At 48.2% G+C, this 9645-nt stretch overlaps 1 protein-coding gene across 1 annotated transcript in view; it reads right to left on the reverse strand.

Moving 5' to 3' along the window:
- Positions 1–2207, reverse strand: part of SH2B3 (SH2B adaptor protein 3) — a 79937-nt gene extending 77730 nt beyond the window's left edge. Inside the window, exon 1 of the mRNA XM_035120445.2 lies at positions 2092–2207. The gene's annotated coding sequence lies outside the window, so the exon portion shown is untranslated. The remainder of the gene's footprint in view (positions 1–2091) is intronic.
- Between the last annotated feature and the right edge of the window lie 7438 nt (positions 2208–9645).

Raw genomic sequence — 9645 nt, forward strand, 5'->3', positions numbered from 1 at the left:
TGTTTTGAGCTATCTCGCTTGCCAGAACAACTCAGAGGCTGCGGAAAATAATGAGGATTAACATCAGAATGACTTATGGGAACTATTGGGAATGATTGTGAAAAGCAGTAGAAGTATGAGATGATCAGATTCCCCCCCCCCAAAAAAATTATAATTTTGCATACTATTTGGTCTGTTTGATTATTGAATAATATTTATAATTCGGAATATATGATGTGGTTTGATCAGATTGTTAAAATGGAAAATTTAATAAATATTATTTTTTTAAAAAAAAATAGGGGTGGCAGGTTCATATATTTAAAAGGGGTGGGGGTCTGGGGAAAGTCTCCCGCGCATGAGATCGTACATTCAATTGGTCCAAAATGCAGCGGCCAGATTCCTGGCTGGGTTTGCTTTCACATCTCATATAACTCCCCTTGTAAAATAGCTGCACTGATTGCCAGTTCGTTTCCTGGCCCAATTCAAGGTGCTCACATTGGGTGTTTAAAGCCCTCCAGTGACTCAGGCCCAAAACACCTGAAAGACCACCTCCTTCCCTATAGACTAAGGTTACCAGACGTCCCTGTTTCCCGGGGACAGTCCCTGGATTTACAAATCACTCCTCATACAAAATCCATTGAAGTTGAAAAGTGTCCCTGGATTCATTGATGAAAAAAATAAATCTGGCAACCTTGCTACAGACCCTCTCAGGTACCAAGATCAACCACCCTTTTGGGTAGTTCCATCTCCCTCCGAATTTCAGGGTTGCTGGGTGGCCCAGGGGGAGAGGGCATTCCCCGTGGCAGCCCCTAAACTGTGGGGCCCCCTCCCCACAGAGATGCGCCTGTCTGGCACCATTGTACAGCAGGGGTAGGCAACCTAAGGCCCAGGGGCCAGATCCGGCTCAATCGCCTTCTAAATCCAGCCCACGGACCGGTCCGGGAATCAGCGTGTTTTTACATGGGTAGAATGTGTGCTTTTATTTAAAATGCATCTCTGGGTTATTTGTGGGGCATAGGAATTCGTTCATTTTTTCTCTCCAAAATATGGTCCGGCCCCTCACAAGGTCTGAGGGACAGTAGACCAGCCCTCTGCTCAAAATGTTTGCTGACCCCTCTTGCACAACTTCATTCTAGCTACAACTTTCGGTGAATGCTGAAGATTCACTTCTCGATCCTGGCTTTTTGTGCTTGAGATTAGACTACAACCCACCTTATTTCTGGGATTTTAAGTTCCTTCAAACTGTTATGCCTTGTGACTTGCAGTTATTCTTACAGATCATGTTTTGGTAATTATTATTAAGAGTGAATTTCTGTTTATCATTTGCTGATGTTTTCCGAGAGTTAATTTTATTGTGTGCTATTATATTCCAATAGATTGACGATTGCTTTAAACTTAGGTTTTATTGCGACTTTTATTATAAGGTGTGTGTTCTTTGTTGTATATTTTGTTGCTGTAAAACGCCTTGTGCATAGCAATGCAGAAAGGCAGTACAATATACAAATTAAGAGTGAAATGAAATGTTCCAATTGCTGTAACCACCCCAAAATCTTGGGGTGAATTGGGTAATAAATGCTCTTACACTAATGATGATAATAAGCATTGAGGGAGGCAGGATGGCAGATCACAGCCATTCCCCAATGTATGCAGGAGAGCAGGGGAAAGTAGCTGCAAAAATCCTGCACTCTTCACATCTAAACCCAGCTGTCAGAAATCCAACAGGGGCGGCTTTCCCACCAGGACTAATTTCCATGCTGCCTGCTGGCTAAAACCAGGCTCAGCATTCTTATCCTGAGCTACCGGTAACAGCTCCTCAGTACTACGGAATGGGCGCTCTGTCCATGCTCAGAAGCACTCTTTTTTGTACTACAGCACAGAGGAAAAACCCAGGTTTTTTTGGGGGGGGGCTCGTATTTTGTCCCCGAGCAAGCACTTTGAACAAAATACACGAAGATGCCCTTTTTAAGGGGGAAGGGGGGGAGATAGTCCTCAAGCATGTAAACCCAAACTCGAAGTGTTTCCCGGAGCAGAGGCGCGCTAGGTGAGCGGTCTGCTCCAAGGGAAGAGAAAGGGGGAGCGGCAGAAAGCGCGCGGGGGGGTGTGTCCCCTTACCTGTAGGAGAAGCCGGCGCTCGTCCTGTGGCCCATGGTGCGCCTTGCCCGGCGCCCGTCCGCCCACAGCCCTCGCCGGGGCGGCAGCAGCAGCAGCAGCAAGGAGAGTCCGCCTCGTCGAGACAAGGCGGCGGCGAAGGGACCAGGCTCGGCTCGCCCCCTCGAGGCGCCCGGGCGGCGGTGGCGACGCCTTTTTCGGGCGGTTATGTAAAAGGCAGCCCGGGTCCGGGAAGGAAGGAGGAGCCGCCCCTCGGGGGCCGCGGGAGAGCCGGGCGGGCCGCGCGCTCTGGCGGCGGAGGCTCCTCGGGGCGAGTCGTCGGAGGGAGAAGTTGGCGCTCTGGCGCGCTCGTCCACCCGGGGAAGAAGCGGCGGCGGCGGCGGCGAGGAGGGAACAAGACGCGCCCGGGCGCGGAGGGAAACTTTCTAGCGCCGAGTTTCGGTCCTCGACAGCGGAAGACGGCCAGGGTTGTGTAAGCGGGAGGGCCGCCGAGCCGCCGCTCCGCATCTTTCCCACCCTCGGAGGCGGCTCTTCGCCTCGCCAGGAAACGGCGCGCAGGGGCGGAGGAGAAAGCGCGGAAAGGCAGCCGAGAGCGCATAGGAGTTGGAGAGGTCACAGGGCTCCCCACCCGCCCCCGCTCGCCATCTCCGTAGGGGGAAAGGGCTGCTCTCTGCCTACACAAGGCTCCGGGTTCAAGTCCCCGCAGAACTGCTGCCGGCCCGTGTCGGTAATACCAGTCTGGATGGGCTCTGTATGAGGCAGCTTCTTGTTGGAGGAAGGGCGCCAGTAGCAGAGCAACAGCAGAAGGCTTGGGTTCGATTGTCAGCATCTGAAAACCCGAAGTGCTGCTGCCCGTCAGTGTCGCCAATACTAGTCTGGGTGGACTTTGTATAAAGCAGCTTCTTGTTAGGGAAAGGGCCGAGCAGCTGCTTTGCTTGCAGAAAGCTCGGATCCAGTCCCCGGCCCCCAAAGAACTGCTCCCAGCCCGTGTCGACAAAACTAGCCTGTATGGGTTCTGTATGAGGTAGCTTGTTGTTAGGGGAAGGGCTGTGTTGTGCAGTGGCAGGGCAGCAGCTTTGCTTGCAGAAGGCTCTGGGTTCAGTCCCTAGCACCTGAAATCCTGGAGAACTGCTGCCAGTCAGTGTCAGCAATACTAATCTGGGCGGCCCAACAGCTTTTGAAGCAGGATAAGGCAGCTGCTATTTTCCATTCAAAATATTTTAACTGGAATTTTAACAGACATAGATGTGCAACATACAACACGAATAAAACCTTTTTGTCACATCAACAAAGGGAAGAGCTATTTGCGAGTGACCTTTACTTTTTCTGGCTGGGAGTGCGAGAGAGAGGGGCTGGGGGGGGGGGGGAAGAGTGAGAGGGTAAAATAAGGAGACAGAGAAGGGAAATTCAGTCCAGTTCTACCACAGTAAGAATGCATCCTCTCCAGAATGAAGCTTCACCTCTAGGGCAGCACAAACTTTGCTGTTTGTTTATAAAGTTGATGAAAAGTTGCCAAATACTAAAAACTGGCCTTTTTTGGTTGTGCCTCACAAGTCGTGCCAGTTTTTCCTACAGGGTGGCGTGCCGTGAAGCCACTTGTCGGAAGCCACCCAGAGTGGCTGGGGCAACCTAGTCAGATGGGCAGGATATTATTAATTCATTATTATTATTAATTTATTATTATTATTATTATTATTATTATTATTATTATTATTGGTATGACAATGTGGTTTGCATCTTTCCAATGAGTTGCTAATTCTGATCTAGCAGCTGCCTGGAGCAACACTGATTGAGTTTTTGTGTTATCAATTGCCAATAATGTTGCTGGGGGACCTGGGCATATGTGACCAGAAAGAGCAGATGCGGTGGTAAATGGCTTGCATGCATGCAGAAGGCCCTGGGTTCAATCCCTGGCGTGTCCAGGTAGGGTGAGGTGTGTCCTCTACCCGAAACTCTGGAGAGATGCTACCAGTCAGAGTAGACAGTCCTAAGCTAGATGTAACAACAGTAGCCTAACCCCAGGTAAGGCGACTTCCAAGGTTCCTAACCAGATATACGGACCCGCAACATGGGACAGTCTGAAAAAGGGTTTGGACAAATTCACGGAGAAAGCAATGGGGCGGGATGACGATGACGGTTGCCTCTGAGGTCATTGAGGCGCATGAGCAGAGATGGGATGTTGTGCTCGGGCCTTGCTTGCAGGTTGCTGAGACCAGATGGGGCCTTTGCCAAGTCTGCTCTGAAGTTCTTGTGGAACTGGCACCCACACCCTCAAGCCCACTGCCAGCCAGAGCCTGGGGCTTGGAAGTTCCTCACACCTGCTAACAGAGATAGTGAAGGTAAAGGGGCCCCTGACCATCAGGTCCAGTCGTGTCCGACTCTGGGTTTGCGGTGCTCATCTCGCTCTATAGGCCGAAGGAGCCGGTGTTTGTCCGCAGACAGCTTCCGGGTCATGTGGCCAGCATGACAAAGCTGCTTCTGGCGAACCAGAGCAGCGCACGGAAACGGCGTTTACCTTCCCGCCGGAGCGGTCCCTATTTATCTACTTGCACTTTGATGTGCTTTCGAACTGCTAGGTTGGCAGGAGGAGCTGGGACCGAGCAACGGGAGCTCACCCCGTTGCAGGGATTCGAACCGCCGACCTTCTGATCAGCAAGCCCTAGACTCTGTGGTTTAACCCACAGTGCCACCTGGATCCTGCTAACAGAGATAATAATAATAATAATAAACTTTTATTTATATCCCGCCCTCCCCAGGCTCAGGGCAGCTAACATCAGATATGTAACATTAGTATAAAATCAAACAATAATTAAATTGCCTCTTAAAAACAGGTAAAATCAAATTAAAGTCTAATTAGATGGCTTTCCTCAGGTTTAGGGTTGGGAACACTAAGTGCTCATCGGCCCAACGGTTTACGCTGATATTATATGGACCTGTGAGAATGCCGGGAGGCCTATTTCATATTAGTTCTTATACAAAATGAAAAGGGGAGTCAGGCTGAGCCCTGATCAAAGGCCTGGCGGAACAACTCCGTCTTGCAGGCCCTGCAGAAAGATGTCAAATCCCACAGGGCACTGATCTCCTGTGGCAGAGCGTTCCACCAGGCTCTGGCCCTGGCCCTGGTCGAGGCCAGCCTAATCTCTCTGAGGCCCGGGTGTCATTATTTGTAGACCGTAAGGTCCTCCGTGGGGTGTACCAGGAGGTGGTCCCATAGGTACGGGGTCCTAGGCCGTATAGGGCTTTAAAAGTTAAAACCAGCACCTTAAACCTGATCCTGTACTCCACCGGGAGCCAGTGCAGCTGGTATAGCACTGGATGAATATCATTTTTCTGTTCCAAAGCAAGAGATGTGCAGGAGAGAAATGGTGTGTGTGTGTGTGGCTGGAATTGTAGATAAATGGAATTAAGCAGTGCTTTGCTTCTTAAAAAATGTTTAGGGCTACTCTCATTTTGACTTGAGAAAATCACCATTTTATAGTTCCAATCAGGGACAGGAAATGGACAAAAGTACAAACATTCCCAAAATGCTTAGGGGTATGCGTACCCCCAGAAAAAAAGAACTGGAATTAGGATTCTCTTCCCTAGCCTGACAAAAACCAGGCGCAGCCATGGCTTATTGTGCAGCCAGCGCCCCCTGTGGGTCAAAATACCCAAGATCTTCCCCCTAGAATCAGAATTGTATAATGGCTAGGGGAGGGGATGGTAGCTCTGCTGGGAGACACATTGTGCTCCTTCTGGAATAGTCTGTCCTCCTTTGGCCCCCACCCTGCACTCAGCTCTCACCTGTGGCTCCTAGAAGCTGTCAGCGTGCGACAGCGGCCACACCTGGAGAACTGCTTTGGCCGCCGGCTAAACCTGGCGAGGGGAGCGGATGGGTTTCAAATCCTCGGTGAGTTATCGAGGGTTATCACACAAAATTGGAAAGGAGAGAAGATCTCGACGATTCTTGAGCGGCAGGAAAAATTAGTAGAATTCATGAATCTCGCAAAAATGACAGCAGCGATTAGGAATCTCCCTAAACAGAGGTGTAAAAAATGAATGGAAATATGTTGAGGACTATTTGAAAAAAAGAAGAGATAAATATTGATTTGGTGATTTGTTTAGAGTGAAGGATATGCAGGGAAATATGGAGAACATATGTAAATAGTAACTTAGACAAAGCAAGATAAGAGAAATTAAATCCAGTAAAGGAAAGCGGTGCGCAAGCAATAGGAAGCCATTTTTTTTGTTTTTATCTTTGCCTTTTTTTCCTTCCTTTTTCAGTGCTGAATCTTCTTTTTTTCCTTTTATCTTTCTTTATTTTCATTATTTATAAGTGTTCATATTATTTGATAATGCTATTGGATGAATTTGGAAACTTTTTTTGTGTGTGTGTATTATTGCTTTTCTGTCTTTTTCCTTTTTTGTTACATGTTTTTGTATGATTTGTTATCATTTCTTTATGCATTTATGCATTTAATTTTCCTTTCCCCCCCTTTGTAATATTTTAAAGAATTGAAATAAAGGTTGTTTTAAAAATAAAGAGAGAGAGTTAGGAACTTCCCTTGCCTGCGAAGACAGGCTACAGGGAATTGACCAAAGGTCAAGAAGGTGGTTTCTACATTATGCTGGAGAGGGAAGTGAGGGGAGGTCATCCACCTGGGAAGGGAGCGTGTCTAGGAAATTCTGGAAACCTCCATTGCCTTGCAGATATACTCATTCATGAGAAAGGCTTCAGGAGCAAACCCCAAGGAAAAATCTGTACCTGCTGTTGAGTAGTGGGAAAGACGGGTGAAGAGACAGCTCTTAAAACAACCAGTTTGTTGCAGGAAAATACTGCCGCCCCCTTTCATTCTTCTTATAATACATAGGTAAAAAAGGTAAAGGGACCCCTGACCATTAGGTCCAGTTGTGACCGACTCTGGGGTTGCATGCTCATGTCGCATTATTGGCCGAGGGAGCCGGCGTATAGCTTCCAGGTCATGTGGCCAGCATGACAAAGCCGCTTCTGGCAAACCAGAGCAGCACATGGAAACGCCGTTTACCTTCCCGCTGTAGCAGTACCTATTTATCTACTTGCATTTTGACGTGCTTTTGAACTGCTAGGTTGGCAGGAGCTGGGACCAAGCAACGGGAGCTCACCCCGTCACAGGGATTCAAACCGCTGACCTTCTGATCAGAAAGCCCTGGGCTCTGTGGTTTAACCCACAGCACCACCTGGGTCCCTTATAATACATAGGTTCACTATCAAAGGGGGGGATCTTGGAGGATTCACCCAACAGCCATAATCCGGCAAGCGAGCCTCCTCTGGCAAGGGAATTTCCACCTCCAACTGTGCCAGGCAGCAGACTATCTTCTACACAAGGGATTTTCCTCCCAAAGTGGATTGACACAGGATCTAATCAAAGAACAGCTATCACCTTCATAATGACTGTGAAACTTATTTGTCCTGTGGAATGTAACAGGGAACAGGTGAGAAGAGGCCAGGAGCAGCTGGCCAGGTACTCAAATTCCTACCTCTGGACCCCTCCTTTTTGTCTTTATTTCAGCTCTGAGTCTTGGACTGAACAGTAGCTTAGCCCACTGGCTTATACAGTGGTGCCTCGCTAGACGAATGCCCTGTAAGACAATTAATGTGTTCCTATGGGCAAAAAAAAATTAAAAAAAAATTCAATGCATTCCTATGGGATTCGCTAGATGAATTTTTCGTTATGCGAATTGACCCGTGGAACGAATTAAATTCGTCTAGCGAGGCACCACTGTATAAGTACTCTAACTTGCAACAGTAATAAACTCCCCCTAGCTACCCAATCCATGAACAGCACTCTCAATCCTTCATTTGCATGTTGTGGACCTGAGTGAAAACTGCAGCCACAGTGGGCAAGTTTAAGAACTGCAGTCACGGTGGCCAGAATGAGTACTGCAGTTAAACTTAATACATAACACCTGAAAGGGCTCAGGAGAAAGCCTGATTCAAATCCGGAGGAGAGTCCCTAAGACAGTTGGGTTGCACTTTTGACAACTCCTTCCAGCAACTCCTGCAGCCAAGCTGGTGCCAAATGTATTACTCTGCTTTCCGTCTTGATTCTGCCAACATTGAGCTTCATGGGATGCCCCCGAGTCCTAGAGTTACGAGAAAGAGAAAAACTTTTCTCTATCTGCTTTCTCCAGGCCAGGCAGCATAGTTATCTCCCTCGATCACGACACCTGGAAGGGCTTATCCACACTTACCTTTCCAGGCAGATGGCCACCATTGTAAAGGCCTGTGTCCAAATCAGAGAACTGTAGAGTTGGAAGGGACCGCAAGGGTCATCTAGTCCAACCCCCTGCAGCGCAAAGACTGAGTGCTGGGTGGTTTTTTTTGTCCAGAGTTTTCCCCACAAAAACTCACTCTTTAGTGTTCAACCAGGCAGAGGGCCTTTTCGGTAGTGGCGCCCGCCCTAGAACGGCCTCTCATCAGATGGAAATAAACGGCCACCTGACTTTTAGAAGACATCTGAAGGCAGCCATGTATTGGGAATTTTTTTATGTCCGATGTTTTACAATTCTTTATGTGTGCTGTAAGCCGCCTGGAGTGGCTGGGGAAACCCAGCCAGATTGGTGGGGTATAATAATAATAATTATCATCATCAGAGCAAACATCAATTCAGGTTTTCACTTACATTTGCTCCAATCCAGCTTTAAACAGCAGATTTTTGCAAGGAAAACTGTGGACCCCAAAAAAGGGTGGGGTGGGGTGCTCAGACATGGAGTTTTAAAGTGCAGAGTGTACCTGGAAAGTGTGGGAGAAATGACAAGCCGTTGCTCTCTTTGTCGTCTCTAAATTGAAAAGTCCCAAACCAGGGATCAGCAAACTTTTTCAGCAGGGGGCCAGTCCACTGTCCCTCAGACCTTGTGGGGGGGGTGGACTATATGGGGGGGATTGAACAAATTCCTATGCCCCGCAAATAACCCAGAGATGCATTTTAAATAAAAGCAGACATTCTACTCCTGTAAAAACACCAGGCCGGCCCCACAAATAACAGATTCTACTCATGTAAAAACACATGCTGATTCCCGGAGCATCCGCAGGCCAGATTTAGAAGGTGATTGGGCCAGATCCTGCGCTCCACCACTTGATAATTTTGGTTACTCAGCGGGAAAAGCAGAGGCGAGAGTCTGCAGCAACATTGCAGCCAGCAGGAAGAGCAAACTTCACGCCTTCTCAGTGCGTGAGGCACAACCTAAAAATAACTCCGAATTCCAAGGAAAACAGCTGCCATTCCAACTCCTGTGTTTCAAGAACAAGAGGCCTCCTGACCATAGCTAGTTCTCCCCCTTTTTAAAGGGAAATTCCCTTATGCTGAATAGACTTCCTCGCGAGAAAAGGGAAAACTTGACAGCTATGCTCCTGACCCCCAGAGAAAGAGGAGCTGTGCAAAAAGGGTTGTTTTCATTGTGTGCGCTGCTGTTTTTTGGGCACCTATCCCCTCCTTTTTAGTGTATAATCTAAGAAGTGAGAATTTGCAAGGGCAGGTTTATAAGTTTGCAGCGTTCGTATGTTGTCTTTAGAGCGAAGCGAGCGTAAAGCATTGGCGT

Source organism: Zootoca vivipara, chromosome 6, assembly GCF_963506605.1.
Source record: "Zootoca vivipara chromosome 6, rZooViv1.1, whole genome shotgun sequence".
Taxonomy (NCBI): domain Eukaryota; kingdom Metazoa; phylum Chordata; class Lepidosauria; order Squamata; family Lacertidae; genus Zootoca; species Zootoca vivipara.